Here is a 27871-nt window from a genome sequence, read left to right as displayed (position 1 = left end):
CCAGGAGCCGTGGCTGAGTAGTAACGGCGGAAAAATTTCTGGATTAAGGACGGGAAAATTCAACACCTTGGTTCATGGGGAGGCAGGTAGGCCTAGATCCTGTGTGCTTATTAAAAAGGAATTTAAAGCTTTTATTCTCTCTAATTTCAGCAATGCTGACGTAACCACGGTCTGCCTCGAGCGAGGCAGTAGCGAATTGTGGGTGGTCTCAGCGTATATGCCCCATGGGGACGTAACGGGACCACCGCCTGTGATACTGGGCGAAATCACCGCTGAAGCAAGGCGAAGAGGTGTTGGCGTAATCATAGGTGCCGATGCTAATGCACACCATAGCATATGGGGGAGCTCGGATACGAACACCAGAGGTGAGTCTTTATTTACTTTTATTGTAGATGAGGGACTTTGTATATGTAATAGGGGGAATGACCCGACTTTTATTACTGCGGTAAGGGAGGAGGTCTTGGACCTCACCCTGGTTAGCAGAGAACTGGAAGATCGGATATCTGGATGGAGGGTTCTCAACGAGCACTCTTTCTCTGATCACCGATATATTCAGTTCTCGGTGAATGAAGAAAGTCCCGGTAAAATATCTTTTAGGAACCCTAAAATTACCAACTGGGACTTGTATTGTAGGAAGTTGGGAGAGCTATTGCCTGAGGCGCCTATCGCTGGTTCGGACCTGTCCGAATCTGAAATAGACGATCTGGTGGAAAACTTCACCTTGGCAGGCAATAGCGCCTTTCAACAGTCCTGCCCACTGAAAACTTACAGGGGGAAGGGCAAGCCGCCCTGGTGGTCTGATTCCCTTGACGACCTAAGAGCGTCCAGTAGGCGGCTCTTTAATAGAGCCAGGAGGAGTAAACTACCCTCGGACTGGGAGCTCTATAAGGTGAGTCTGGGGATTTATAAATATGAAATAAGGTTAACCAAGCGGGATTCATGGCGAAGCTTCTGCGAAAACGTAGAGGGCTGCAATGAATCCGCGAGGCTTAGAAAAATACTCTCTAGGAATCCCGCCCCTCGGGGGTATCTGAGAGATGATGGTGGGGACTGGTCGATGAGTAGCGAGGAGTCCCTGAGACTTTTACTGGACAATCATTTTCCCGATGTCCCAGTTGCGCAGGGATCTTCGCTTGCGTGGTCGGCGGTTGCTGGCCATGCAGAAATGCCTGCCATCCCACTACGGGAAAGTCAAATATCCTGGGCTATAAATTCGTTCAAGCCCTATAAGTCACCCGGTCCGGATGGCATCATTCCTGCGCAACTTCAAGGGTCTTTAGGGATTTCCTGCCGCTGGTTGGCCATCATCTACACTAACTGCCTCAGGCTTAACTATATCCCTAGGTCGTGGCACACGGTTAGGGTCATCTTCATTCCGAAGGCCGGCAGGGGCTCTCATGTGTCACCTAAGGATTTCAGGCCAATCAGTCTCTCGTCGTTTCTTCTTAAGACGCTTGAGCGGCTGATTGACCTGTACCTACGAGAAAGGATACCTGGGGGGTTACTGTCGGCTTCACAGCATGCGTACTGCAAAGGCAGATCGACGGAAACGGCTCTCCATTCGATTGTAAAGCAAATAGAGGGGTCTCTAGAACATAAAGAGTATGCTCTGGGTGCCTTTCTAGACATCGAGGGGGCTTTTAACAATGTTCTACCGGGGGCAATCGAAAGAGCTCTGGTGGGTTTAGGAGTCGAAGCGGCTCTGGTTGAATTTATTAGCAAACTTCTATGCGGCAGAATTGTCGCAGCGGAGTGGGGAGGAGCCATAATAAGGAGGAAAGTGTGCAGGGGCACGCCACAGGGAGGTGTCCTATCTCCTCTGCTCTGGGTTGTGGTAGTCAACGAGCTTCTTGTGGAGCTGGAAGCCAATGGCTGTCGGGTGGTTGCCTATGCAGATGACCTCGCTATCCTAGTCAGGGGCAAATTTCTGGGCACCCTGCGCGATGTTCTGCAGGGATACCTGGATACTGTGGCTAGGTGGGCTGAATCATGTGGAGTGGCGGTCAACCCGGGAAAAACAGAATTGGTTCTTTTTACAAGGAGATATAAGATACCCGACTTCAGAACTCCTTCGATTGGAGGGGTACCGTTGGTACTTACTGACAGGGTTAAATATTTGGGAATTGTTCTGGACAAGAAGCTGTCCTGGAGGCCCAATGTGGAAGATAGGGCCAGGAAGGCCGCGGTTGCCTTGTACTGCTGCAGGGGGGCTATCGGAAAGAGATGGGGGCTCTCGCCAGGAGTAGTACACTGGCTTTATGAGATGGTGGTCAAACCGATTCTGCTATATGGGGTGCTGGTCTGGTGGAAAGCACTGGACACGGCGAGCACCTCCAAAATGCTAGTGTCAGTGCAACGGACGGCGCTTATCGGGATCAGTGGCGCCATGAGAACAACACCTACCTTGGCACTGAATGTCATGCTGAATATACATCCAGTAGATATTGCGGGAAAGGCAGCCGCGGCCCGGTCATTGGTCAGGCTTCGTGATATGGGTTATATGCTTTCTGATTTCGGACACTCTAGCCTTCTTACTAGTTTCGACTTTATCCCGGACAGGACGGACTATTGCATGCCGGTGGCCGCTCCCTATACAACCTTCACCCCAGTCATTCCCCCGAGGGAGGAGTGGAGAAGAGGAATTATCTGGGGCATGGGACCGGTTAACTTGTTCACGGATGGGTCGAAGTTGGACGGAAAGGTTGGCGGGGGGGTCTTTTGTCAAGAGCTAAATGTAAGCCGCAAGTTTAAGTTGGCTGATCACTGCAGTGTATTCCAAGCGGAAGTTGCTGCGATTAAGGATGCGGTGGATGAAATGCTATCCAGCGCTACTACGGTTAGGGAATTTAACATCTACTCTGATAGCCAAGCGGCTATAAAGGCCTTGAGCTCAACTACAGTGCGATCGAGGGTGGTCTGGGAGTGCCTGACCACACTTGCGATTGCATCGAATTATTTTACAATTAAGATTATCTGGGTCCCGGGCCATAGTGATATTCCGGGTAACTGTCAAGCGGATCTCTTAGCCCGAATCGGTACAACTGAACCGGATGAAGATGGCTGTAGGGATTTCGGGATTCCGCTAGCCACCTGTGGATTGCTCTTCCATAGCTGGGCCTCGAGTCAGCTCAGCAAACGTTGGGCGGACACTACGTCTTGTAGGATATCAAGATCTTTCTGGCCGAAAGTGGATGGCAGGAGGTCTGCTGAAATAATTGGGTTCACTAAGGCTCACCTATCAATGGTTATTGGGGTTTTGACAGGGCACTGTTCCATGGGTATCCATGCGGTACGTCTCAATATATTGGAAACTCCATCCTGCTGCAGCTGTATGGAGGATGATGAGGTGGAATCACCAAATCACTTTATGCTTGACTGCCCAGCTTTTGCCAGAACTAGGCGAAAGTATTTTGGTCGTGACTCACTTGGATCTCCCGAGGAGCTATCCAAGGTTGAGATCGGGATCATTCGGAACTATATCGTTGCTACCCAACGATTCTCTAAGTAGTTATATCTACGTCACCGTTAGTTTAGTTTATTATATGTGGTATCACAACGGACCGTCATGTTGTCCAAGTGAGCTTCCTCTCATCAGGGAAGCTACCACCCAACCTAACCTAACCTATGTATCATGTATGCGTAACAACAGAGTAGGGGCCGACCTCTTCCTATCTAAGCTAATACTACCCTATTTGCTCATGGCTTTTAAAGCCGAGTTCGTTGTCATTAAAAAAGTGGCGGAACTTATCCCACCCTTGCAGAAGAAGAAAGCACACTACCAAGGGAGACACGAGTCACCCTGGCCCAACTTCGTTCTGGATACTGTAACAGGTTAAACTCTTACTTGTCCACCATCAACCCCGACATACGTAATGTATATCCTGCATGTGATGTGTCCCCACATGACACCAACCATCTTTTCAATGGTAATGTGGAACTTACGCCTCTAACAGCAATCTCCCTTGAGTTCGCCCCGGTTGAAACTGCCAGTTTCCTTGAACTCCCGTTAGAGGACTTTGATGACAATTTGATTGAGTGGTCATGCCCATTGAATGGGGCGAAACACTGTTAACACAATAACAACAGTGGTGGAACTAGAAGAACGGAACCTCGGACTTCCGCTGGGATTTTGTTTTTGTACAGCTGGACGTCGGGACAAGTGTGTACAGTCACCTTGTCTGTAATAAATATAATTCACACATTGTGGCGACTTCCTTTCATGTACCGGCGGTACGTTGAGACTTTGAAAGACTTAATGAAAGGCGAAATCAGTATTCTAGAAGTTTCTCATTGTAACAGAACTATTCGCAGTTAAAAATATTGTTCCAAGTAAGTGGACAGTGATGGGAGATGGTTATACCAATTCGCGAGAAGAAATAGCGCCATCTCTGATTTTAAACATGAGTTGAATCAGTTGGATAGTTTTGAATATAAATTATAGATACCGTCAAATTATTATATTTATAGCTGTATTTTACCATAACCTGTTCCAACCACCAGTGCGTCAAACTGTGATTGTCTGTATTATTTTTATAGTGTCTCTCAAACTGTTTTGATAACAATCAAACTGTGAGATAAAGCATACAGGGCCAATTAAACTTCCTTAACCCTAACGCCATAGTCGTAACCATACCCATATCCTATCCATAACCATCTCCAATGTGATCGATTAATGGTGCCTTAACCTAAAAATCGTGAAAATTTCATAAAAATGAAAACGCAAAAAATTACAAACATATTCCACAAAAAATAAGTCTCTTAGTCATAACGTATCCAAAACAATGAATAAAATCTACAAAAAGTTATTAAATTCACCAACTCAAATATTTTTAGGTTATGGATATGGCGAGAAACCAAAAACCAATTAGTTGGCTATGGTATGGTTATGGCGTTAGCGTTATGGTATGGCACCATTAATCGATTACATGGATTTCCATAAGGTTGGTTCGATCAGCTGTTTTATCTGGTTATGGTTTTATGGTTATAAGTCACCATTAATTGGCCCTTTAGCGTTATGGTATGGCACCATTCATTGATTACATTGATTTCCATAAGGTTGGTTCGATCAGCTGTTTTATGTGGTTATGGTTAGGTCATCATTAACTGGCCCTTAAGGCGAGTTCCATTGGTCAATGATCTAAAAAAAATTACTTCCTCTCGCATTACTTCAATAAATCCAAAATGTTTAATTAAATCCCAAAAATGTATTACAATATTTATTATTCAAAAAACATTAAAACAAGAAATTTTTCATTTAAAATATTCAAATTTTGTTAATTTTTCCCTAATTTTTGTTAATTTTTTTTTAAATCTTGTACTTGAATTTTGATACCTAGTTTTTATTTTGTTTTAATACTCCTTGATGCGTAGGAGCGAAATAAGGGCCATTGATTTAAACCTTATTGTTGTTGTTGTAGCGATAGGGGCACTCCCACAACTTGAATCTACGTAGGAAGTTGTCTCACTATGTAATCTGTAAAGTAGTAAACTAAATACCATGCAGGCGTACATAAATGTTTAGAGATGTATAGCTTAGACGTAGATGTGTAGTGATACATACCTATTCCATAAGTTCGTTACCCTAAAATTTTTTTCGCAAATTCTGCACTATGCAAAACCCCAAAACGATCTGAGGCTACATGCAAATTTTCACCATTCACCAGCTTTTTATTTATATGCGGGTTATGCAGCTCCGATATCAGAGTACTGCAGGTAGCTGCAGGATCTCCAGAACCCGTAAGAGAACCCTAAAAACAGAAAAAAAATCAGCAAATCGAAAAAATGATATATATATATGTCTCTTCGCTTACTATCCAAAATTCATTGCCTGGCAAAGCATTACCATCCCATGCATACGATTCTACTATGAGCATTTTTTCAAACTCTGGCGGCTAAACAAGGATTTCACAAAAAAAAAAAATTATTTATACATAACCAAAATGCAGCGAAAAGCCTCGTGAATGGGTGGTAAAGTGTGTCGGATTAAAAAAGTTTATTAGAATAAAAGGTGCCGTTCCTACTCTAACAGTTCGCGCTTAGCGCCATCTATGACCACACAAATTTCAAAATAAATTAAAGTCGACCTGGAAGGGCATGTCTCACGATATGTTAATGCATTTTTTTGAGAAAAGCTTCTAATAGCTGAAAATACTAGGAGATCTTACCAAACCACTGTCGAGGGACGACACCGTTTAGAGAGACTTTGAAGTTGGAGTCTTTGGTATGGTTGGCTGCCGCACTACCTCGTTACCTTGGCCAGCAAGCATTAGTATCACAAAATATAGATACATTATACCTCTCTCCCTCCCCAGCTTCTTTTTCTTATTAAATAAAAGCTCACCAGTTTCGCCGCAGGTTCGCGATTTCTCAAGAACATCTTAATACCACCATTTGGATGCCCCTCCGCTGCAATCACTCCGCCATCCTTCAGAATACCACAACTGCTCTCTCTGAAATGCGAAAAATGCACCACCGATACGTTAGACATGCATGGCATTAGTTCCTGCAAACGTTCACCAAAAGTTTCCAAAAATATCTTATACTGATGCTGTACCGCACGCCACACACCCAAACCAATGCCGACCACATGTAAGTAAACCTGTTTCCCTAACTCAGCACCACGTGCGTTCGCTTCCAGCAAAAGAGCATCAAAGGATATCGCATAGCGTTTCTTCATCAACAGATTATCAAATATGAAATCGGTATTTGGAACTTTGAAGTAGCGTGGCGTATTCAGTACGCTTATTTTTGTAGAGTTTTTCCTGGTCTTCGTAAAAACTTGACCAAAGCTGACGATATACACTAATACAATTCTGTGCCAATTCAGCTTCAATCAGCGTACTACCATAACCATGCTCTTCGGTATTTTGCATTGGTGTGACCATAATGTCTTGCCACTCCATAACATCCATGGACTCGAAACGACCCCCGATTAACCCAATAACAACGCCAGATGTTTCAATTTTTGTTTTATCAGTTTCAATTATGCCTGCATTGAAGCGATTGCCATCGTTTAGGAATTCCGTGTGCGAAGAGATGGAGAGAAATGCAGATAACTGTGTAGAGTAGGAATGGGAATTTGAGGTTAGATATTGAAGCGCGCGAATTCGAGGTTAGGTATGAAATGAGGTAAGTTCGAGGCTTTGAATTGATTTTGCTACTTGTAGCACCAACCTTTATTTCAACATAGCTCAAGACATTATTCAGCTTTAATTCGGAACATTCAGCTAAAGTGCCAACATCATGGAATCCACCCGCGCCTTTCTGTCCTGTTATTAGCAGGTATTTATCGTTAGCTCCCATAAAAACGACGCAACGTTTTGTTAACAAACGTTGTACCAAATGGGTAAGTGTCATACCGTTGTAGATGGGGCATTCGATATCATTACCTATGGAAGCAAGGAATTTAAAACTTACGGTAAAACGTATAGAGATTCATAAAGGAAGCGGAAGAAGCCTCTTACAACCGGAAAGAAAGTCCAAGCTTGACAATTGGCGCCATATAATTTTTGTTAAGATATATATCCGGTGATATGACTGTTGTTGTGGTTGTAGCGATAAGGACACTCCCCGAAAGCCTTGGGGAGTGTTATCGATGTTGATGGTCCTTTGCCGGATACAAATCCGGTACGTACCGGTAACAAGCTCCATAAAGGTACTAGCCCGACCACATCGGGAACGATTTGGTATGACCACATACAACATTCTAGGTCATACCGCCCTCGCACCCCCTAGTTACATAATACTAATAAAGGACAATTTCTGTTCAAAGTAAAATTGGTCTCATCTTTTTGTAAATGTTCTGTAGACATTATTTTTACTCAATACACTGTGTTATTTGTAACTTGATGAAAATGTAATTTCAATAATTCGATCATAAGAAATTTTAATGTGTATAATTTTCTATAAATATTGATGTCATTATTTTTTGATTTTGAAATTTTTATTATTTTTCGTTGTAAACTTCAAATAAAGCACTTACTTTAAAATTAAAATTGTCGCAGTCGGTAGGATACCCCTTTGTAAAATAAGCAAAGGTTCCTTACAACGAAAACCGATTTGTATATCCTTAAATTTTGTAAATTTGGAGAGGAATTACTAAACCGATTTGAAAGGAAAGGATTTCATTATTACTTGAACGTTGCAACAAACAAGAAGCCCGAATATCTTCCTATATTGCGTAGTCCGTAGAGGAGCATTTCAAGGAACGTGAAATTATTCATCAATCCCTAAAGCTTGCAAAATTGAACATCTTTATAAATCGTATAATCATTTTATCACTATTGTCACGGATATTAGCATCACTAAATTATCCCATCACTAAGGCGATGCTAAGGCCATGCCAAGCAGTATTTACGTTAATAATTAAATCAAGTATACACATATATAAGGCAGCCCAGAGAGATGTCACACACTGATGCATTTACTTATATGCCTATGTGCGCAAACTACAAACATTCACATCAATAATTCAATCTTTATGTATCTACTTAAACGAATAAATAATTGCGTCTACACATATGTACACATTCCGACGAGCAACATTTCCATACAAGGCAGCAAGAGATGAGATGTCACACACCGATGAATTTACTTATACGCTTATGTGTGTGCGGGAGACTGTAAACTACAAACACATGCATATACCTTATCTGAGTTGTCACAAGAGTGAGCAATAATTTGTGCACGTAGTTGTGGCTGGCGATTTTGTAGCCGAAACAACTAGTAAGTTCTGGAAATCGAAGAGCCTAGAAGTATGCAGCGTAAACTATAAAAGCGGCGCCAGCGAGTAAGAAGTAATTCAGTTTGATTTGAATTGTCAAGCAGTTACGAGTAAGACGATATCTAGCGAGCAATAGCACTATTATTTTGAAAGTCAGTTTCCTTTAAGATATGAGTTTGGTTATTAAGCTATTCGTTGCACAGTTTGAGTGTTATTGTGAAGTATTTTAATAAAGGCAATTTTTCCGTTATTCAATATTGGAGTTATTTATTCAACAGTTTAGCGATACGATCCTAGCAAAAGGGCAAATAAGAGGATTTGCAAATAAAAATTCGTAACAATTGGTGTCAGAAGAGGAATTGTTGAATAAATTCTAGAGGACAACAAGGACATGGCAAAGTTAAGTGAATTGAAGATCCCGCAACTGAAGAAGGAGTTGGAGAGCCGTGGATTGAATACAAGCGGCGTTAAACTCGAACTTCAGGCACGGCTACGAGAAGCAATGGAAGCAGAAGGAATTGATGTGGAAGAGCATGTCTTTCATCTTGATGGCGAGGAGACAACAAAAATTGAAGAGAAGAACGAAACATCGCAGACGGTTACCAGTACAGACTTGAACATGATTTTAGCTGCAATATCTGCTCAAACATCGACAGTGTCATCTCAACTGGCAGAACAGAAGACATATATGGCATCACAACTAGAATCGCAGGAGACACGCATTACATCAAAAATGGAGACACAACTGAAAGCACAAGAGGCACGCATAACAGTACAACTCGAAGCACAAGAGGCGCGTATATCATCAAAACTCGAAGCACGTATGGACGAGAAAATAACGCAGTTTGAGGAAAAAATCGAAGCCGAGGTGGATGCTTTGAGAGGTCGTATACAAGAGTTGCAATTAAACCGCCCAGCTGTTTCAGCAAGCAATACAAAGGTAAAAACACCATCCTTTGACGGTTCTGTTCCTTTCCAGGTCTTTAAGCTACAGTTTGAGAAGACCGCAGCAGTGAACAACTGGAATTCGGAAGATAAAGTTGCTGCACTATTCGTGGCATTGAAGGGGCCAGCAGCGGAAATTCTACAGACGATTCCCGAAGGAGAGCGGAACAATTATGAAGCATTGATGGCTGCTGTAGAACGACGTTATGGAAGCGAGCATAGGAAACAGATATTCCAAATTGAGTTGCAAAACCGCTACCAAAAAGCAAATGAAACATTGCAGGAGTTTGCTTCAGATATTGAAAGATTGGCTCATCTTGCAAATGCGGACGCACCCGTGGAATACACTGAAAGGGTAAAAATCCAGAGTTTCATAAATGGCATACGGGACGTGGAAACGAAGCGAGCTACATACGCAAACCCAAAGCTGACATTTTCTGAAACGGTATCACATGCATTGACTCAGGAAACGGCCTCACTATTGAGTAAACCAGCATACAAAGCTCATCGTGTAGAAGTAGAAAGGCCAGAATGGGTAGACACAATTTTGGAAGCACTGAAGGGATCACAACAGAGAAATGCCGGAGTTATTAAATGTTTCAAGTGCGGCAACCCAGGTCATATTGCACGACATTGCAGCACCGGTCCCAATAGCTCCAACAATGTGGGTGGCCGTAAACGCAGAGCTGAAGGAGATGAGCAAATCTCCAAGTCCACTCAATCGTTAAACTAAAGCGAGTCAGCCGCAAGGGGCGACAGCTGGCTCCCTCAATTGAATGCCCCATAATCTCTATCTCACAAATTGGAAGAAGGTCAAACAATCTTACTGTCGGAGGACATGTGGATGGAAAGGAACGTTTACTGACTGTAGATACGGGTGCATCTCATTCCATCATTCGAGCGGATTTAGTCAACAAGAAGATAACACCATTGCATGGAGCAAGATTGCGTACAGCCACTGGAGAAGACAGCACGGTTCTAGGAGAAGTATCATGTGAAGTCGCAATTGGGAACGTCACGGTAGTACACAATTTTATAGTGGCAGAGATTGTTGATGAAATCATAATTGGAGTGGACTTCTTAATCGACCAGGGCATCAAGATCGACATGCAAAGCAAGACGATGCGATATAAGAACATGGATGTACCACTTAATTTCGGCTACGAGAGAGGCTACAGCAGTAAACGAGTGCTGGTGGAAGAGAGTCAGCGAATACCACCAAAATCCGAAGCAGTCATCTGGGCAAAGGTTGATGGAGATTGTGGGACAAACAAATTGTGGGTTGTCGAAGCAGCAAACAAATCAGCACTGAACATACTTGTAGGAAAAACCCTGGCTATGACAAAACAAGATGGACGTGTTCCAGTAAGAGTACTCAATGAGTTCAATTCACCACTCAAACTAACTAAAGGAGCTATTTTGGGAAGATGCCAAGAGGCTGAAGTAGTTATTAACTGTGAACAGCTCCAGGAACACGTTTCAGCTAGTAATACTAATCTTTCAAATGACATCACGGCATGGACGCAGGGGCTAGAGGAAGCATATCAGAGTAAGGCAAAACAACTGCTCCTAAAGTACGCGAACATATTTGACCAGGATGGTTCTAAACCAGGCCGCACCAACGTTGTCAAACATCAAATTGACACTGGAGATGCGAGGCCGATCCGTCAAGCTCCACGTAGTGTTCCACTGGCGAAGCGGCAAGTTGTGAGTCAAATTATACAAGAAATGAGCGACAGCGGCGTCATCGAACCATCAGCTAGTCCCTGGAGCTCACCGGTAGTACTTGTAAAGAAGAAGGATGGAAAAATGAGGTTTTGCGTCGACTACCGGAAGTTGAATGACGTTACGAAAAAGGATAGCTACCCATTGCCAAGAATTGACGACACTCTGGACTCGCTCTCTGGTACGAAATGGTTTTCCACACTGGACTTGAAAAGCGGCTACTGGCAAGTGGAGGTAAATGAGGAAGACAAAGAGAAAACAGCCTTCAGCGTCGGAGATGGTCTTTGGCAATTTACAGTAATGCCCTTTGGACTATGTAATGCACCAGCTACTTTCGAGAGACTCATGGATCAGGTATTGAAAGGACTACATTGGAAAACATGCTTGGTGTACCTGGACGACATCATCGTATTGGGCAAGAATTTCGATGAACATCTTAAGAACTTGGAGGAAGTTTTCCAAAGAATAGCTGGCGCTGGTCTGAAGTTAAGTCCCAAAAAGTGTGCGCTGTTTAAAAAGGAAGTAAATTATTTGGGTCACAAGGTAACGACAGAGGGCATCTGCACTGCGAACGAAAAGATAGAGGCTGTAAAGGATTGGCCAAGACCACAGAACCTACATGAATTAAGAAGTTTCCTTGGGCTGTGCACATATTACCGCCGATTTGTACAAAATTTTTCCAGCGTAGCCCATAGCCTCCATGAGCTTACAAGAAAAAATAAAGCTTTTGAATGGAAGAAGGAGCAAGAAGTGGCTTTCCAAACATTGAAGGAGCGTTTGTGCACTGCCCCAATGTTAGCATATCCGATTCCAGGAGCAACATTTATTATAGATACAGATGCGAGTGGATATGCTATAGGAGGCGTTTTATCACAACTGGTCGATGGACAGGAGAAGGTAGTTGCATATTACAGCCGTTCGATTGGAAAACCAGAGAGGAACTACTGCGTTACGCGGAGAGAGCTGTTGGCATTGGTAGAGTGCGTTAAACATTTTCACAAATACCTCTACGGCCAGCGATTCCGTGTCAGGACAGATCACGCAGCTTTAAAATGGCTACTGCAGTTCCGTAATCCAGAAGGACAATTGGCACGGTGGATCGAGCGACTACAAAGCTATGACTTTTCCATTGAGCATCGAAAAGGTAGTACCCATGGAAATGCCGATGCAATGTCACGAAGACCATGTAGTTTGGAATGCAAGCACTGTTCAAAAGCCGAGGCTAAAGAAGACATTATAGATGTCCGGCTAATGACTATAACATGTACAGATGAATGGGACAAGGAACAGCTAAGAAAGTGCCAGCTAGAAGATGCAGATCTGTCACGTGTTATGCAAGGGCTCGAACGAAATGAAAGACCAAACAGAGAAGAGATGTCAGCAGAGAGTCCCATTGCGAAGTCATATTGGGCACAGTGGAACAGTTTGGAATTGATATCCGGTTGCCTTCATCGAGTATGGGAGAGTGAGGATGGTAAATACAAGAATAAACTGATAGTTGTTCCCAGAAAGAGGATTCCTGATGTGCTCAGCGAGCTGCATAATGGTCCAAGCGGAGGTCATCTTGGAATCACGAAGACGCTCGAGAAGATTAAACAGAGATTCTATTGGGTTGGTTGCCGTCAGTCGGTCACTGATTGGATTGCGAACTGCGAGGTTTGCAGCAGAGCGAAAGGGCCCAGAACACGAAGTCATGGCCAGATGAAGCAATATAACTCAGGTGCGCCATTTGAAAGGATCGCTATGGATGTCGCCGGTCCATTTCCTACTAGCAACGGCGGAAACAAATATGTACTGGTAGTTATGGATTATTTCAGCAAATGGCCAGAGGTATACCCAATCCCAAATCAAGAAGCGGAAACGGTAGCAGAAGTTTTTATAAACAATTGGGTTGCAAGGTATGGTGTACCAATGGAGTTACATTCTGACCAAGGCAGGAATTTCGAATCAGCTGTGTTCCAGGAAATGTGTAAGTCATTGGGCATTCGAAAAACACGGACAACTGCATTGCATCCTCAATCCGATGGTATGGTAGAACGATTCAATAGAACATTGGAGGAGCACTTAAGGAAAGTAGTGGACAAGTACCATAAAGAATGGGATACCCGCATACCATTATTCTTGATGGCTTACCGATCAGCAGTGCATGAGACAACGGGCCAAACCCCTGCAAAAGTAATTTTTGGCAATGACCTTAGACTGCCAGCTGATTTGAAGTTTGGGATAGATGCCAATGCGGAGAGAAATGTCAGGAAATCCACTAGTGATTTGGAAGAAGAGCTAAGAGAAATACATGATCTGATAAGGCAACGAACAAAGATTATGAGTGACAAGATGAAAGCCAGATATGATAAAGCAATTAATTCAGAAGGTTTTCAGGAAGGAGATTTGGTGCTGTTATACAACCCACAACGTAAAAAAGGTTTGTCCCCGAAATTGCAGTGTAATTGGGAAGGCCCATACAAAGTTGTAAAACGGATCAACGATGTAGTGTACCGCATACAAACCATCGGTAAACCACGAACCAAAATGAAGGTGGTCCATTTGGAAAGGCTAGCAACGTTTAGATCGAGAGATTTGTCTGATCGGGACGATCAGACTTAGGTGGAGGGCAGTGTCACGGATATTAGCATCACTAAATTATCCCATCACTAAGGCGATGCTAAGGCCATGCCAAGCAGTATTTACGTTAATAATTAAATCAAGTATACACATATATAAGGCAGCCCAGAGAGATGTCACACACTGATGCATTTACTTATATGCCTATGTGCGCAAACTACAAACATTCACATCAATAATTCAATCTTTATGTATCTACTTAAACGAATAAATAATTGCGTCTACACATATGTACACATTCCGACGAGCAACATTTACATACAAGGCAGCAAGAGATGAGATGTCACACACCGATGAATTTACTTATACGCTTATGTGTGTGCGGGAGACTGTAAACTACAAACACATGCATATACCTTTGTCACAAGAGTGAGCAATAATTTGTGCACGTAGTTGTGGCTGGCGATTTTGTAGCCGAAACAACTAGTAAGTTCTGGAAATCGAAGAGCCTAGAAGTATGCAGCGTAAACTATAAAAGCGGCGCCAGCGAGTAAGAAGTAATTCAGTTTGATTTGAATTGTCAAGCAGTTACGAGTAAGACGATATCTAGCGAGCAATAGCACTATTATTTTGAAAGTCAGTTTCCTTTAAGATATGAGTTTGGTTATTAAGCTATTCGTTGCACAGTTTGAGTGTTATTGTGAAGTATTTTAATAAAGGCAATTTTTCCGTTATTCAATATTGGAGTTATTTATTCAACAGTTTAGCGATACGATCCTAGCAAAAGGGCAAATAAGAGGATTTGCAAATAAAAATTCGTAACACTATATACTTCAAGGACCATGAATTTGCAGTCGGAAGAAGAAAGCTTAGTGAACGAAGGCAATGTATCAGCCAACAACATATATCCTGGTAATATTGAACTACGTAATTTAGATTTAAATTCCATTAAATATATTGAGCGATTACAAGCCTTTGATGGGCGAAAGGAGGACTTACCGATTTTCTTGTCCAATATAGACGACATTATATCAACGCTTAGCTTGTATAATGAACGGTCGCAACGAATGTGTATTAATTTAATTAAGAGTAAATTCACTGGACGAGCTAGGCAGGATATAGAAACACATAGCCATTCGTGTCAGTCGTCAACAACAAAAAAAATGTTGATTCAAAACTTTAGTAGCTTCAAAACGTCGAGTCAATTTTATGAAGATTTGCGATCTTCCCAATATAGAGGCGATGTGTTTAGTTTCTATAACCATATACAAAAAACCCAACTACTTTAAATTAAAAGTGTGCTCAGGAAAATAATAGCGTTTGAGATTCCTAAAAATATTGAAGCTGCTTTAAATACATTTAAAGATAAGTTACCAGTACACATAAGGACCATTTTTTATGCATTGAAACCAAGTACCCTGGAAGAGGCATTGCATGAATTAACTGCAGAAGGACTTAAATGATTCGAACAACTCTGAAAAAAAGGTCCAAATAGTAATCAAAGGAATGGAATTTATTCTAAACAAGTTCTAAATAATAGTTCTAGAAATAATTATGAGCAAAAGCAGTGGCAAGCAAAAAGTTACAACCACAACAATTTGCAACATAATACTTGTTTTAGGCAAAATAGTTTCGGAAATAACACACAAAATCAAGCGTTTTATCAACCAAGATTTACAGATAGGAGTTCTGTTGAACCAATGGACGTAGACACGTCTACGCAGACAAGACGATCACAAACAAATTTTATTGAAGACGGTCAGGACTTTCAGTTAATAGCCTCGGATACGAATCAAACTTACCCTATATTCGATGAGTAAAAAATAATTTTAAAACCAACCTTTTAATTGGTAGCGGTAGTACAATTAGTTTATTAAATAGAAAAAATTCTCCACCTAGTACAATACGAAATCGCGAAGAACCGTTAAGTATAAAAACTGCTTCAGGTATCATAACTATCTTTCAAGATGCAATTATGCCTAAAAATAGGGTATCATTACCTTTACAAAAGGACAGCACTTTTCATATTTATGACTTTCATTCTAAGTTCGATGGACTAATAGGAAACGAGATATTACAAGAAAACGGTATAATAAATTACAGGAACAAAACACTAAATTTAAACGGACAAACTTTACCAATATTTTTCAACAACGAGGACGAAAAGGGTTATGACCTAAATATAAGCCTTATGGAAAAATGTGAGCCATATCCAGAAATATGGGATGTAAAAAAGGACATTAGGGTTGATCATTTAAATCAGGAAGAGAAGGATAAATTAATAAATCTCTTGAAAGTTTGTAAGAAAGTGTTTTATAAAAAAGGCGACGATCCAACTTTTACCCATGAGCTTAAGCATAATATACCAACCAAAGATAGCTCTCCCATTTATTCGCGCAAATATCGCTATCCAGAGATTCATAAAAAAGAAGTTAACAGCCAAATTACAGAAATGTTAAATCAGGGTATAATTAGCATTTTACGTCACCATATAATTCACCAATATGGGTTGTACTCAAAAAGGAAGATAATACTGGTAATAAAGAATGGCGAATTTTTAAAGATTATAGGAAGCTTAATGAAGTTACCAAAGAAGATAAATACCCCATACCCAATATTGACGGAATTTTAGATACGTTAGGTAGATATAATTATTTTAAATTATTTTACAACACTTGACCTTACTAAAGGATTTTACCAAATTGAAGTAAAGCCAGAAGACCGGGAGAAGACAGCATTTAGTACTCTAGGCGGACACTATTGAGTTTAATCGTATGCCTTTTGGACTCAAAAATGCACCAGCACATTTCAAAGACTAATGAACACCGTTTTGCGCGAATTCATAGATAAAATTTGTTATGTATATTTAGACGATATTATAATATTGTTACGAATATTAGCAAAACTAAGGAGTGCTGCCAGCTCTAAGCCGATCTAAGCAGTGACGTGAATGCACATCAATAATTCAATCATTATGTATCTACATAAACGAATAAATAATTGCGTCTACACATATGTACACATTCCGACGAGCAACATTTACATACAAGGCAGCAAGAGATGAGATGTCACACACCGATGAATTTACTTATACGCTTATGTGTGTGCGGGAGACTGTAAACTACAAACACATGCATATACCTTATCTGAGTTGTCACAAGAGAGAGCAATAATTTGTGCACGTAGTTGTGGCTGGCGATTTTGTAGCCGAAACAACTAGTAACTTCTGGAAATCGAAGAGCCTAGAAGTATGCAGCGTAAACTATAAAAGCGGCGCCAGCGAGTAAGAAGTAATTCAGTTTGATATGAGTTGATCAGCAGTTACGACTAAGAAGATATCTAGCGAGCAATACCAGTATTATTTTGATTGGTGGAGTTTCATTTGAGCTATCAGTTTGGTTATTAAGCTATTCGTTGCACAGTTTGAGTGTTATTGTGAAGCATTTTAATAAAGGCCATTTTTCCATTATTCAATATTGGAGTTATTTATTCAACAGTTTAGCGATACGAACCTAGCAAAAGGGGCAAATAAGAGGATTTGCAGCAAATTCGTTACAATTGGTGTCAGAAGAGGAATTGTTGAATAAATTCCAGAGGACAACAAGGACATGGCAAAGTTAAGTGAATTGAAGATCCCGCAACTGAAGAAGGAGTTGGAGAACCGTGGATTGAATACAACTGGCATTAAACTCGAACTTCAGTCACGACTACGAGAGGCAATGGAATTAGAAGGAATTGATGTGGAAGAGTATGTCTTTCATCTTGATGGCGAGGAGACAACAAAAATTGAAGAGAAAAACGAATCATCACAGACAATTACCAGCACAGACTTGAACATGATATTGGCTGCAATAACTGCTCAAACATCGACAACATCTAAGATGGAAGCGCAAGAGGCACGTATAACAGAAATGTCATCACAAATATCCACCAACATGTCATCACAACTGGAAGAACAGAAAACGTATATGTCATCACAGATGGAAGAACAGAAGACGTATATGATATCCCAACTGGAATCGCAGGAAACCCGTATAACATCACAATTGGAAGAGCAGAAGGCATATATGGCATCCCAGCTGGAAACACATGAGACACGTATTTCAGAAATATCGACACAGATTACATCAAAGATGGAAACACAACTGAAAGAGCAAGAGGCGCGTATATCATCAAAACTCGAAGCGCGTATGGACGAGAAAATAACGCAGTTTGAAGAAAAATTCGAGGCAGAGGTGGATGCATTGAGAGGTCGTATACAGGAATTGCAACTTAATCGGCCGACTGCTTCAGCGAGCAATACGAAGGTAAAAACTCCATCTTTTGACGGTTCTCTTCCTTTCCAGGTCTTCAAGCTACAGTTTGAGAAGACCGCAGCAGTGAACAACTGGAATGCGGAAGATAAAGTTGCTGCACTGTTCGTGACATTGAAGGGGCCAGCAGCGGAAATCCTACAGACGATTCCCGAAGGAGAGCGGAACAATTATGAAGCATTGATGGCTGCTGTAGAACGACGTTATGGAAGCGAGCATAGAAAACAGATATTCCAAATTGAGTTGCAAAACCGCTACCAAAAAGCAAATGAGACATTGCAGGAGTTTGCTTCAGATGTTGAAAGGTTGGCTCATCTCGCAAATGCGGACGCACCCGTGGAATACACCGAGAGGGTAAAAATCCAGAGTTTTATAAATGGCATACGAGACGTGGAAACGAAGCGAGCTACATACGCGAACCCAAAACTGACATTTGCTGAAACGGTATCACATGCATTGACTCAGGAAACTGCCTCCCTATTAAGTAAACCAGCATATAAGGCTCATCGTGTAGAAGTAGAAAGGCCAGAATGGGTAGACACAATTTTGGAAGCACTGAAGGGATCACAACAGAAAAATGCCGGAGTTATTAAATGTTTCAAGTGCGGCAACCCAGGTCATATTGCACGACATTGCAGCACCGGTCCCAATAGCTCCAACAATGTGGGTGGCCGTAAACGCAGAGCTGAAGGAGATGAGCAAATCTCCAAGTCCACTCAATCGTTAAACTAAAGCGAGTCAGCCGCAAGGGGCGACAGCTGGCTCCCTCAATTGAATGCCCCATAATCTCTATCTCACAAATTGGAAGAAGGTCAAACAATCTTACTGTCGGAGGACATGTGGATGGAAAGGAACGTTTACTGACTGTAGATACGGGTGCATCTCATTCCATCATTCGAGCGGATTTAGTCAACAAGAAGATAACACCATTGCATGGAGCAAGATTGCGTACAGCCACTGGAGAAGACAGCACGGTTCTAGGAGAAGTATCATGTGAAGTCGCAATTGGGAACGTCACGGTAGTACACAATTTTATAGTGGCAGAGATTGTTGATGAAATCATAATTGGAGTGGACTTCTTAATCGACCAGGGCATCAAGATCGACATGCAAAGCAAGACGATGCGATATAAGAACATAGATGTGCCACTTAATTTCGGCTACGAGAGAGGCTACAGCAGTAAACGAGTGCTGGTGGAAGAGAGTCAACAAATACCACCAAAATCAGAAGCAGTCATCTGGGCAAAGGTTGATGGAGATTGTGGGACAAACAAATGTGGGTTGTCGAAGCAGCAAATAAATCAGCACTGAACATACTTGTAGGAAAAACCCTGGCTATGACAAAACAAGATGGACGTATTCCGGTAAGAGTACTCAATGAGTTCAAGTCACCATTCAATTTGACCAAAGGAGCTATTTTGGGAAGATGCCAAGAGGCCGAAGTAGTTATTAACTGTGAACAGCTCCAGGAATACGTTTCATCTAGTAATACTGATCTTTCAAATGATATCACGGCATGGACGCATGGGCTAGAGGAAGCCTATCAGAGTAAGGCAAAACAACTGCTCATAAAATACGCGAACATATTTGACCAGGATGGTTCCAAACCAGGCCGCACCAACGTTGTGAAACATCAAATTGACACTGGAGATGCGAGACCGATCCGTCAAGCTCCACGTAGGGTTCCACTGGCGAAGCGGGAAGTTGTGAGTCAAATCATTCAAGAAATGAACGACAGCGGCGTCATCGAACCATCAGCTAGTCCATGGAGCTCACCGGTAGTACTTGTAAAAAAGAAGGATGGAAAAATGAGGTTTTGCGTGGACTACCGGAAGTTGAATGACGTAACGAAAAAGGATAGCTACCCATTGCCAAGAATTGACGACAAGAAGAGAATTGGACTCGCTGTCTGGTACGAACTGGTTTTCCACGCTGGACTTGAAAAGCGGCTACTGGCAAGTGGAGGTGAAGGAGGAAGATAAAGAGAAAACAGCCTTCAGTGTCGGTGATGGTCTTTGGCAATTTACAGTGATGCCTTTTGGACTTTGTAATGCACCAGCTACTTTTGAGAGACTCATGGACCAGGTACTGAAAGGACTACATTGGAAAACATGCTTGGTGTACCTGGACGACATCATCGTATTGGGCAAGAACTTTGATGAACATCTTAAGAACTTGGAGGAAGTTTTCCAGAGAATAGCTGGCGCTGGTCTGAAGTTAAGTCCCAAAAAGTGTGCGCTGTTTAAAAAGGAAGTCAATTATTTGGGTCACAAGGTAACGACAGAGGGCATCTGCACTGCGAACGAAAAAATAGAGGCTGTACAGGATTGGCCAAGACCACAGAATCTACATGAATTGAGAAGTTTTCTTGGGCTGTGCACATATTACCGCCGATTTGTACCAAATTTTTCCAGCGTAGCCCATAGCCTCCATGAGCTTACAAGAAAAAACAAAGCTTTTGAATGGAAGAAGGAGCAAGAAGTGGCTTTCCAAACATTGAAGGAGCGTTTGTGCACTGCCCCAATGTTAGCATATCCGATTCCAGGAGCAACATTTATTCTAGATACAGATGCAAGTGGATATGCTATAGGAGGCGTTTTATCACAACTGGTCGATGGACAGGAGAAGGTAGTTGCATATTACAGCCGTTCGATTGGAAAACCAGAGAGGAACTACTGTGTTACGCGGAGAGAGCTGTTGGCATTGGTAGAGTGCATTAAACATTTTCACAAATACCTCTACGGCCAGCGATTCCATGTCAGGACAGATCACGCAGCATTGAAATGGCTTCTGCAGTTCCGTAATCCGGAAGGACAATTGGCACGGTGGATCGAGCGACTTCAAAGCTATGACTTTTCCATTGAGCATCGAAAAGGTAGTACCCATGGAAATGCCGATGCAATGTCACGAAGGCCATGTAGTTTGGAATGCAAGCACTGTTCAAAGGCCGAGGCTAAAGAAGACATTATAGATGTCCGGCTAATGACTATAACGTGTACGGATGAATGGGACAAGGAACAACTAAGAAAGTGTCAGCTAGAAGATACGGATCTGTCACATGTTATGCAAGGGCTCGAACGAAACGAAAGACCAAGCAGAGAGGATATGTCAGCAGAGAGTCCCATTGCGAAGTCATATTGGGCACAGTGGAACAGTTTGGAATTGATATCCGGTTGCTTGCATCGAGTATGGGAGAGTGAGGATGGTCAGTGCAAGAAGAAACTTATAGTTGTTCCCAGAAAGAGGATTCCTGACGTGCTCAGCGAGTTGCACAATGGTCCAAGTGGAGGCCATCTTGGAATCACGAAGACACTCGAGAAAATTAAGCAGAGATTCTATTGGGTTGGTTGCCGTCAGTCGGTCACCGAGTGGATTGCCAATTGCGAGGTATGCAACAGAGCGAAAGGGCCCAAAACCCGAAGTCGTGGCCAGATGAAGCAGTATATTTCAGGTGCACCATTTGAAAGGATCGCCATGGATGTCGCAGGTCCATTTCCTACTAGCAACCGCGGAAACAAATACATTTCAGTAAATGGCCAGAGGTATACCCAATCCCAAACCAAGAAGCAGAAACAGTAGCAGAAGTGGTTAAAAACGAATGGGTTGCCAGGTATGGTGTACCAATGGAGTTACATTCTGACCAAGGCAGGAATTTTGAATCAGCTGTGTTCCAAGAACTGTGCAAGAAGTTGGGCATTCGAAAAACACGGACAACTGCATTGCATCCTCAGTCCGATGGTATGGTGGAACGTTTCAATAGAACATTGGAGGAGCATTTAAGGAAAGTAGTCGACAAGTACCATAAGGACTGGGATACACACATATCATTATTCTTGATGGCCTACCGATCGGCAGTACATGACACAACGGGCCAAACTCCCGCAAAGGTAATTTTTGGCAATGACCGACTGCCAGCTGATTTGAAGTATGGGATAGATGCCGATGCGGAGAGGAATGTCAAGAAATCCACTGATGTCTTAGAAGAAGAGCTGAGAGAGATACACGATCTGGTAAGGCAACGAGCAAAGATTATGAGTGACAAGATGAAAGCGAGGTACGATAAAGCAATTAATTCGGAAGGGTTTCAGGAAGGAGATTTGGTGCTGCTATACAACCCACAACGAAAAAAAGGTTTGTCCCCGAAATTGCAGTGTAACTGGGAAGGACCATACAAAGTTGTAAAACGGATCAACGATGTAGTGTACCGCATACAAACCACTACCAAACCACGAACCAAAATGAAAGTGGTTCATTTGGAGAGATTAGCAGCGTTTAGATCGAGAGATTTGTCTGATCGGGACGATCAGACTTAGGTGGAGGGCAGTGTTACGAATATTAGCAAAACTAAGGAGTGCTGCCAGCTCTAAGCCGATCTAAGCAGTGACGTGAATGCACATCAATAATTCAATCATTATGTATCTACATAAACGAATAAATAATTGCGTCTACACATATGTACACATTCCGACGAGCAACATTTACATACAAGGCAGCAAGAGATGAGATGTCACACACCGATGAATTTACTTATACGCTTATGTGTGTGCGGGAGACTGTAAACTACAAACACATGCATATACCTTATCTGAGTTGTCACAAGAGAGAGCAATAATTTGTGCACGTAGTTGTGGCTGGCGATTTTGTAGCCGAAACAACTAGTAACTTCTGGAAATCGAAGAGCCTAGAAGTATGCAGCGTAAACTATAAAAGCGGCGCCAGCGAGTAAGAAGTAATTCAGTTTGATTTGAGTTGATCAGCAGTTACGACTAAGAAGATATCTAGCGAGCAATACCAGTATTATTTTGATTGGTGGAGTTTCATTTGAGCTATCAGTTTGGTTATTAAGCTATTCGTTGCACAGTTTGAGTGTTATTGTGAAGCATTTTAATAAAGGCCATTTTTCCATTATTCAATATTGGAGTTATTTATTCAACAGTTTAGCGATACGAACCTAGCAAAAGGGGCAAATAAGAGGATTTGCAGCAAATTCGTTACAATATTTTCCACGACTTTGGATGAGCATATTCATAATTTAGCATTAATATTAAAGACTCTTCAAAATGCGAACTTAAAAGTGTCTTTAAATAAAAGTGAATTTCTTAGGCATGAAACAAAATTTTTAGGTCATATAATTACTCCAAATGGAATTAAATCGAACAATGACAAAATTCTGTGTACAAAAAATTTTCCTATTCCCAAAAATGTTAAAGAGATACAATCTTTTCGGGGACTCACAGGTTATTACAGAAAATTTATTCAGGACTATGCCAAAATAGCTAAACCACTTACTTTAAGATTGAAAAAAGGAACAAAAATAAATATTAGTGACAAGGATTATAGGAATGCTTTTGAAAAATTAAAGCACCTCTTAAGTAGTGATTTAGTTATACAATATCCCAATTTTGAAAAAGAATTTACATTAACGACAGATGCAAGTGGGTTTGCATTAGGAGCTGTGTTATCTCAATCACACGGTCCGATAGCTTTCGTCTCTAGAACTTTAAATCAACACGAAGTAAATTATTCCACAATTGAGAAGGAATTATTGGCAATCATCTGGGCAAGAAAACAATTTAGACACTATCTTTGGGACAGAAAATTTCAATTAAAAAGTGATCATAGGCCCTTAATATGGTTATCTAATCTGAAGGAACCGAATTCTAAAATACAAAGATGGAAAATTTTACTAAGTGAATACGATTTTAATATAATGCATGCAGAAGGTAAAGGAAATAAAGTTGCACATGCTTTGTCAAGAATAAAAATTAGTTTTGAGGAAATAAATATTTTTGAGTGTGAGGAGTGTAACAAATCCTTCAAAAATAGGAACAGTCTAAAGAGTCATTTGCTCAGGCATAAAAAAAGGTATATATGTGCCAATATTACAGTTCTAAGCATACATCAGAAGAAAAAAAGATAAACATGAAAAACAATGCAAACTTCGTACAAATGTGTGTACTTTCTGTAATAAACGTTATAAACGGACTGATACACTTACGGAACATATCGTAAAAGTACATTACCAGAGTAGTCAACAGGAACCCGATGACTTAAGATACCATTCATAGTGCTCAAGACGAATCTAATAGAGGAATCGAAATTAGTGAAAAACCTCTTAATATGTTTAAATCAAGAATTTTAGTCTTAACGACAGAGGAAATCCTTTTATGCGACAGTGTAATATTTAAGCAACCCACATATTCTAGGAATCAATTAATAGAAGCCTTGCAAAAATCCAGGGCACATAAAACTGGTATTTATTTTGATAATGATGAAGTATTTAAAGATTTCCAAAATATATATAATAATCTTCGATCATGTAAAAGTTAGTAAAATATACAAATGCACTAAAGTCTTACCTCAGTGTTCCGATGAAAAAATACTTAAAAAACATAGGCGGGAATACAATCACCCAGGAATAGACAATACTTACAAAGAATTAAAAAGAGAACTTTATTTTCCAAACCTTAAAGAAAAAATTACAAAATTTAAAAATATTTACAAAATATGCTTAAGAAAATTCGAAAGAAATCCAATTAAATTACCTTATGAGAAAACACCTACACCTAAACAACCATTTGAACACCACCACATGGATATTTGGTATCTGAACAATACTGAGAAGTATCCGACTACCAACCAAAATATTTTCCTACATGGAAAAACCCAAGTTAATTACTCTAGACAATGAGACAACTTTTAAAACATTACCATTCCTGGAATTTCTCGAGCAAAACGACATACAATATCACTTTACAACTCCTAGTAGACATACAGGTAACTCTGATATAGAGAGACTCAATAGTACTCTTAATGAGAACATACGAATTATGCAATACAGAGAAACAATTAATGATATTATTCTAAAAACCAATAAGGTATATAAAGCATTAAAAGATTATAATAATTTAATTCATTTATCAACTAAAGGAAAGCCAATTAGTATTCATCATGGACATGTGGACAACGAAGTAATTTATAAAAGATTAGAAAAAAGAAAGAACAAGTAATTAACAAAATTAATCAGACTCAGAATAGGAAGGATCAAAAAATAGATAAAACAATGGTTGTTGACAGTATAGCAAAAACCGGAAATAAAAATATGCCTAGATATATAGAAGCAAAGGTAGTTAAAGAACAAGGGAAAGAATATCAAGCTACAACTGCTAGGAATAACAAACCCAAAAAGTTCTATAAAGACAAGTTCAGAAAGTTAAAAAAAAAAAATTCAAAATCGTTCTATAGGGATACCAAACTGTGAACTTAGCGATAGTGATGATAATCATTCAAATGTTGTCAATATAGGTTCGATTGGTAAATAACATGTAAACGACGGACAAATAGACAGCATATACTCATTAAATCTAGTTATTTGATATTATGATTATGTAAAATAATTTCATTACATGTATGTTATATAAATTAAGAACATTTACCTATAAACTTTTACTTTACTTTTACTTACGATTTGGTTATATGTAATTCATAAACTAAAAAGAACCTATGCAAAAACTTGTGACTAATATAAACGTGCCTTTTAATGGGAACGTATCTTCGTCGGGAGGAGTTATATATTACTAATAAGGGACAATTTGTGTTCAAAGTAAAATTAGTCTCATCTTTTCGTAAATGTTCTGAAGCATTCTTTTTACTCAATACACTGTGTTATTTGTAACTTGATGAAAATGTAATTTCAATAATTCGATCATAAGAACTTTTTATGTGTATAATTTTTTATGTCATTAAGAAAATTTGATTCTTTTTCGTTGTAAACTTCAAATAAAGAACTTATTTTAAAATTAAAATTCCCTAGATCCATCCGAAGTTCGGGGTCGCCAGAGCCTACCCTGCTAGACAGAGCTGACGGCAACGCCAACACATTAACAAAATTGTTGACATCACTAATACACTCGCATAAATGTTTCCTTTTACTCGTACGGAAAACCATGGTATGTATGTGTATGCATACACGTATACAGAATGTTTACATCAGGTTTGTTATGTCGCTTCTAACAACCTGATAGAAACTGCTTTACGCCCTGATGTAAATTTCCATCAGCCATATCTGTCAATTGATGCCTCAAATGACTGACAGCTGTCTAGCAGGGTATGCTGTTAATGAAACAGGATTCGCCACGGGTAGGTGAGGCTGACAACTAGACTATTACCGTTTTTTCATCTGCACTGGTAATGTATTCGAAACTTTTTTCGGTTTGTAAGTCTAAATATTTTAAAAAATTTAAGTATCACTGTAGGAGTCTCCCCGTAGCATTCTCATTCTGATGGAGAAGTTGTTGGTCCCTATATTACATTTCTAGGCGTAGAGTCAAGCGTGAATGTGGTTGAGTGGAGTATGACTGTCTACTCTTATCAAACCAGCGAAGCACTTCGTTTTCTGACGTCGTCGCGTCAAGTTCGGTTTTCCCCACAACTCAACCGCGTGTTATTAAGGGGCTTTACTCACGCGGTTTGAGAATAAAATGGCGGATAGTGCGGGAGTCGAAATGACAAAAATTAATTAAAAATACTTACGAATTGTGCGCTGTATCGTAAAAATATGCAAATTGTGCAAAAAATTACAATCATTTGCTATTGGGCAAAAATCCTAAAAAACTTTAAAATAAAACATGCACTTTCTGCAAAAACATACATATAATTGCTATCGTGCAAAATCAAATTTAACATTGAAGACACTTGGCAACAGGCCACTGAAAATTAATGCTCATATACATACATACTAATGGAAATAAAATTCTCGAAAATAAACGGGACAATTTAACGGAGTGTATATAATTGATGCTGAAAAAGCATGCTCGATTTACATATGTACTATGCAGTGTCGTTGCATACATCTAACTGCAAATTTTATTGCAAAAGAACTAATAACGGGATTGAAAATATTCTTATTATATACTAATGTACAGTCATGTACGCATAACCAGAATAAATATAAAATATAACACCTGATAAGACGAAAATACTTTTACAAAAATGAAATAAACGAAAAATAATTACCACAATTGGACAAAAACAACAATTGAATGGACTAGAGCATCTGTATATATTATATTAAAACTCACCGGATTATACAAACATACAACCATAAAGTGATATTGGAGATTGGAAAATTTAAACAAAAACTAATAACGGGATTGAAAATATCCTTATTATATACTAATGTACAGTCATGTACACATAACCAGAATAAATATAAAATATAACACCTGATAAGACGAAAATACTTTTACAAAAATGAAATAAACGAAAAATAATTAACACAATTGGACAAAAACAACAATTGAATGGACTAGAGCATCTGTATATATTATATTAAAACTCACCGGATTATACAAACATACAACCATAAAGTGATATTGGAGATTGGAAAATTTTAACAAAGAAAGTGGACAAAAATACCAACTTAATGAAAATAAACAAAAATTGAAACTATTGTGATATGAAGATTTGGAAAAATATCTACAAATTAAAGACCTTTACCAAATTAAATTGGACATAAACACAAATTTAATAAATAACAAACATACATATAACTGTAATTTGAAAATAACCTGGCGTGGTGCCATGAAAAACCCAGTTTACAAAGC

The 27871-nt window shown here is 40.2% G+C and overlaps 1 protein-coding gene and 1 pseudogene across 3 annotated transcripts in view; both read right to left on the bottom strand.

Moving 5' to 3' along the window:
• The window catches only part of LOC137249306 (uncharacterized), a 768906-nt gene that overhangs the window by 642891 nt on the left and 98144 nt on the right, over positions 1-27871 (bottom strand). The gene's annotated exons all lie outside the window — the stretch shown is intronic.
• On the bottom strand, positions 5319-7431 carry LOC137248435 (uncharacterized; annotated as a pseudogene).

The sequence above is a fragment of the Eurosta solidaginis genome, chromosome 4, assembly GCF_040869045.1.
Source record: "Eurosta solidaginis isolate ZX-2024a chromosome 4, ASM4086904v1, whole genome shotgun sequence".
Classification (NCBI taxonomy): Eukaryota; Metazoa; Arthropoda; class Insecta; order Diptera; family Tephritidae; genus Eurosta; species Eurosta solidaginis.
This window is presented reverse-complemented; position numbering and strand designations above follow the sequence as displayed.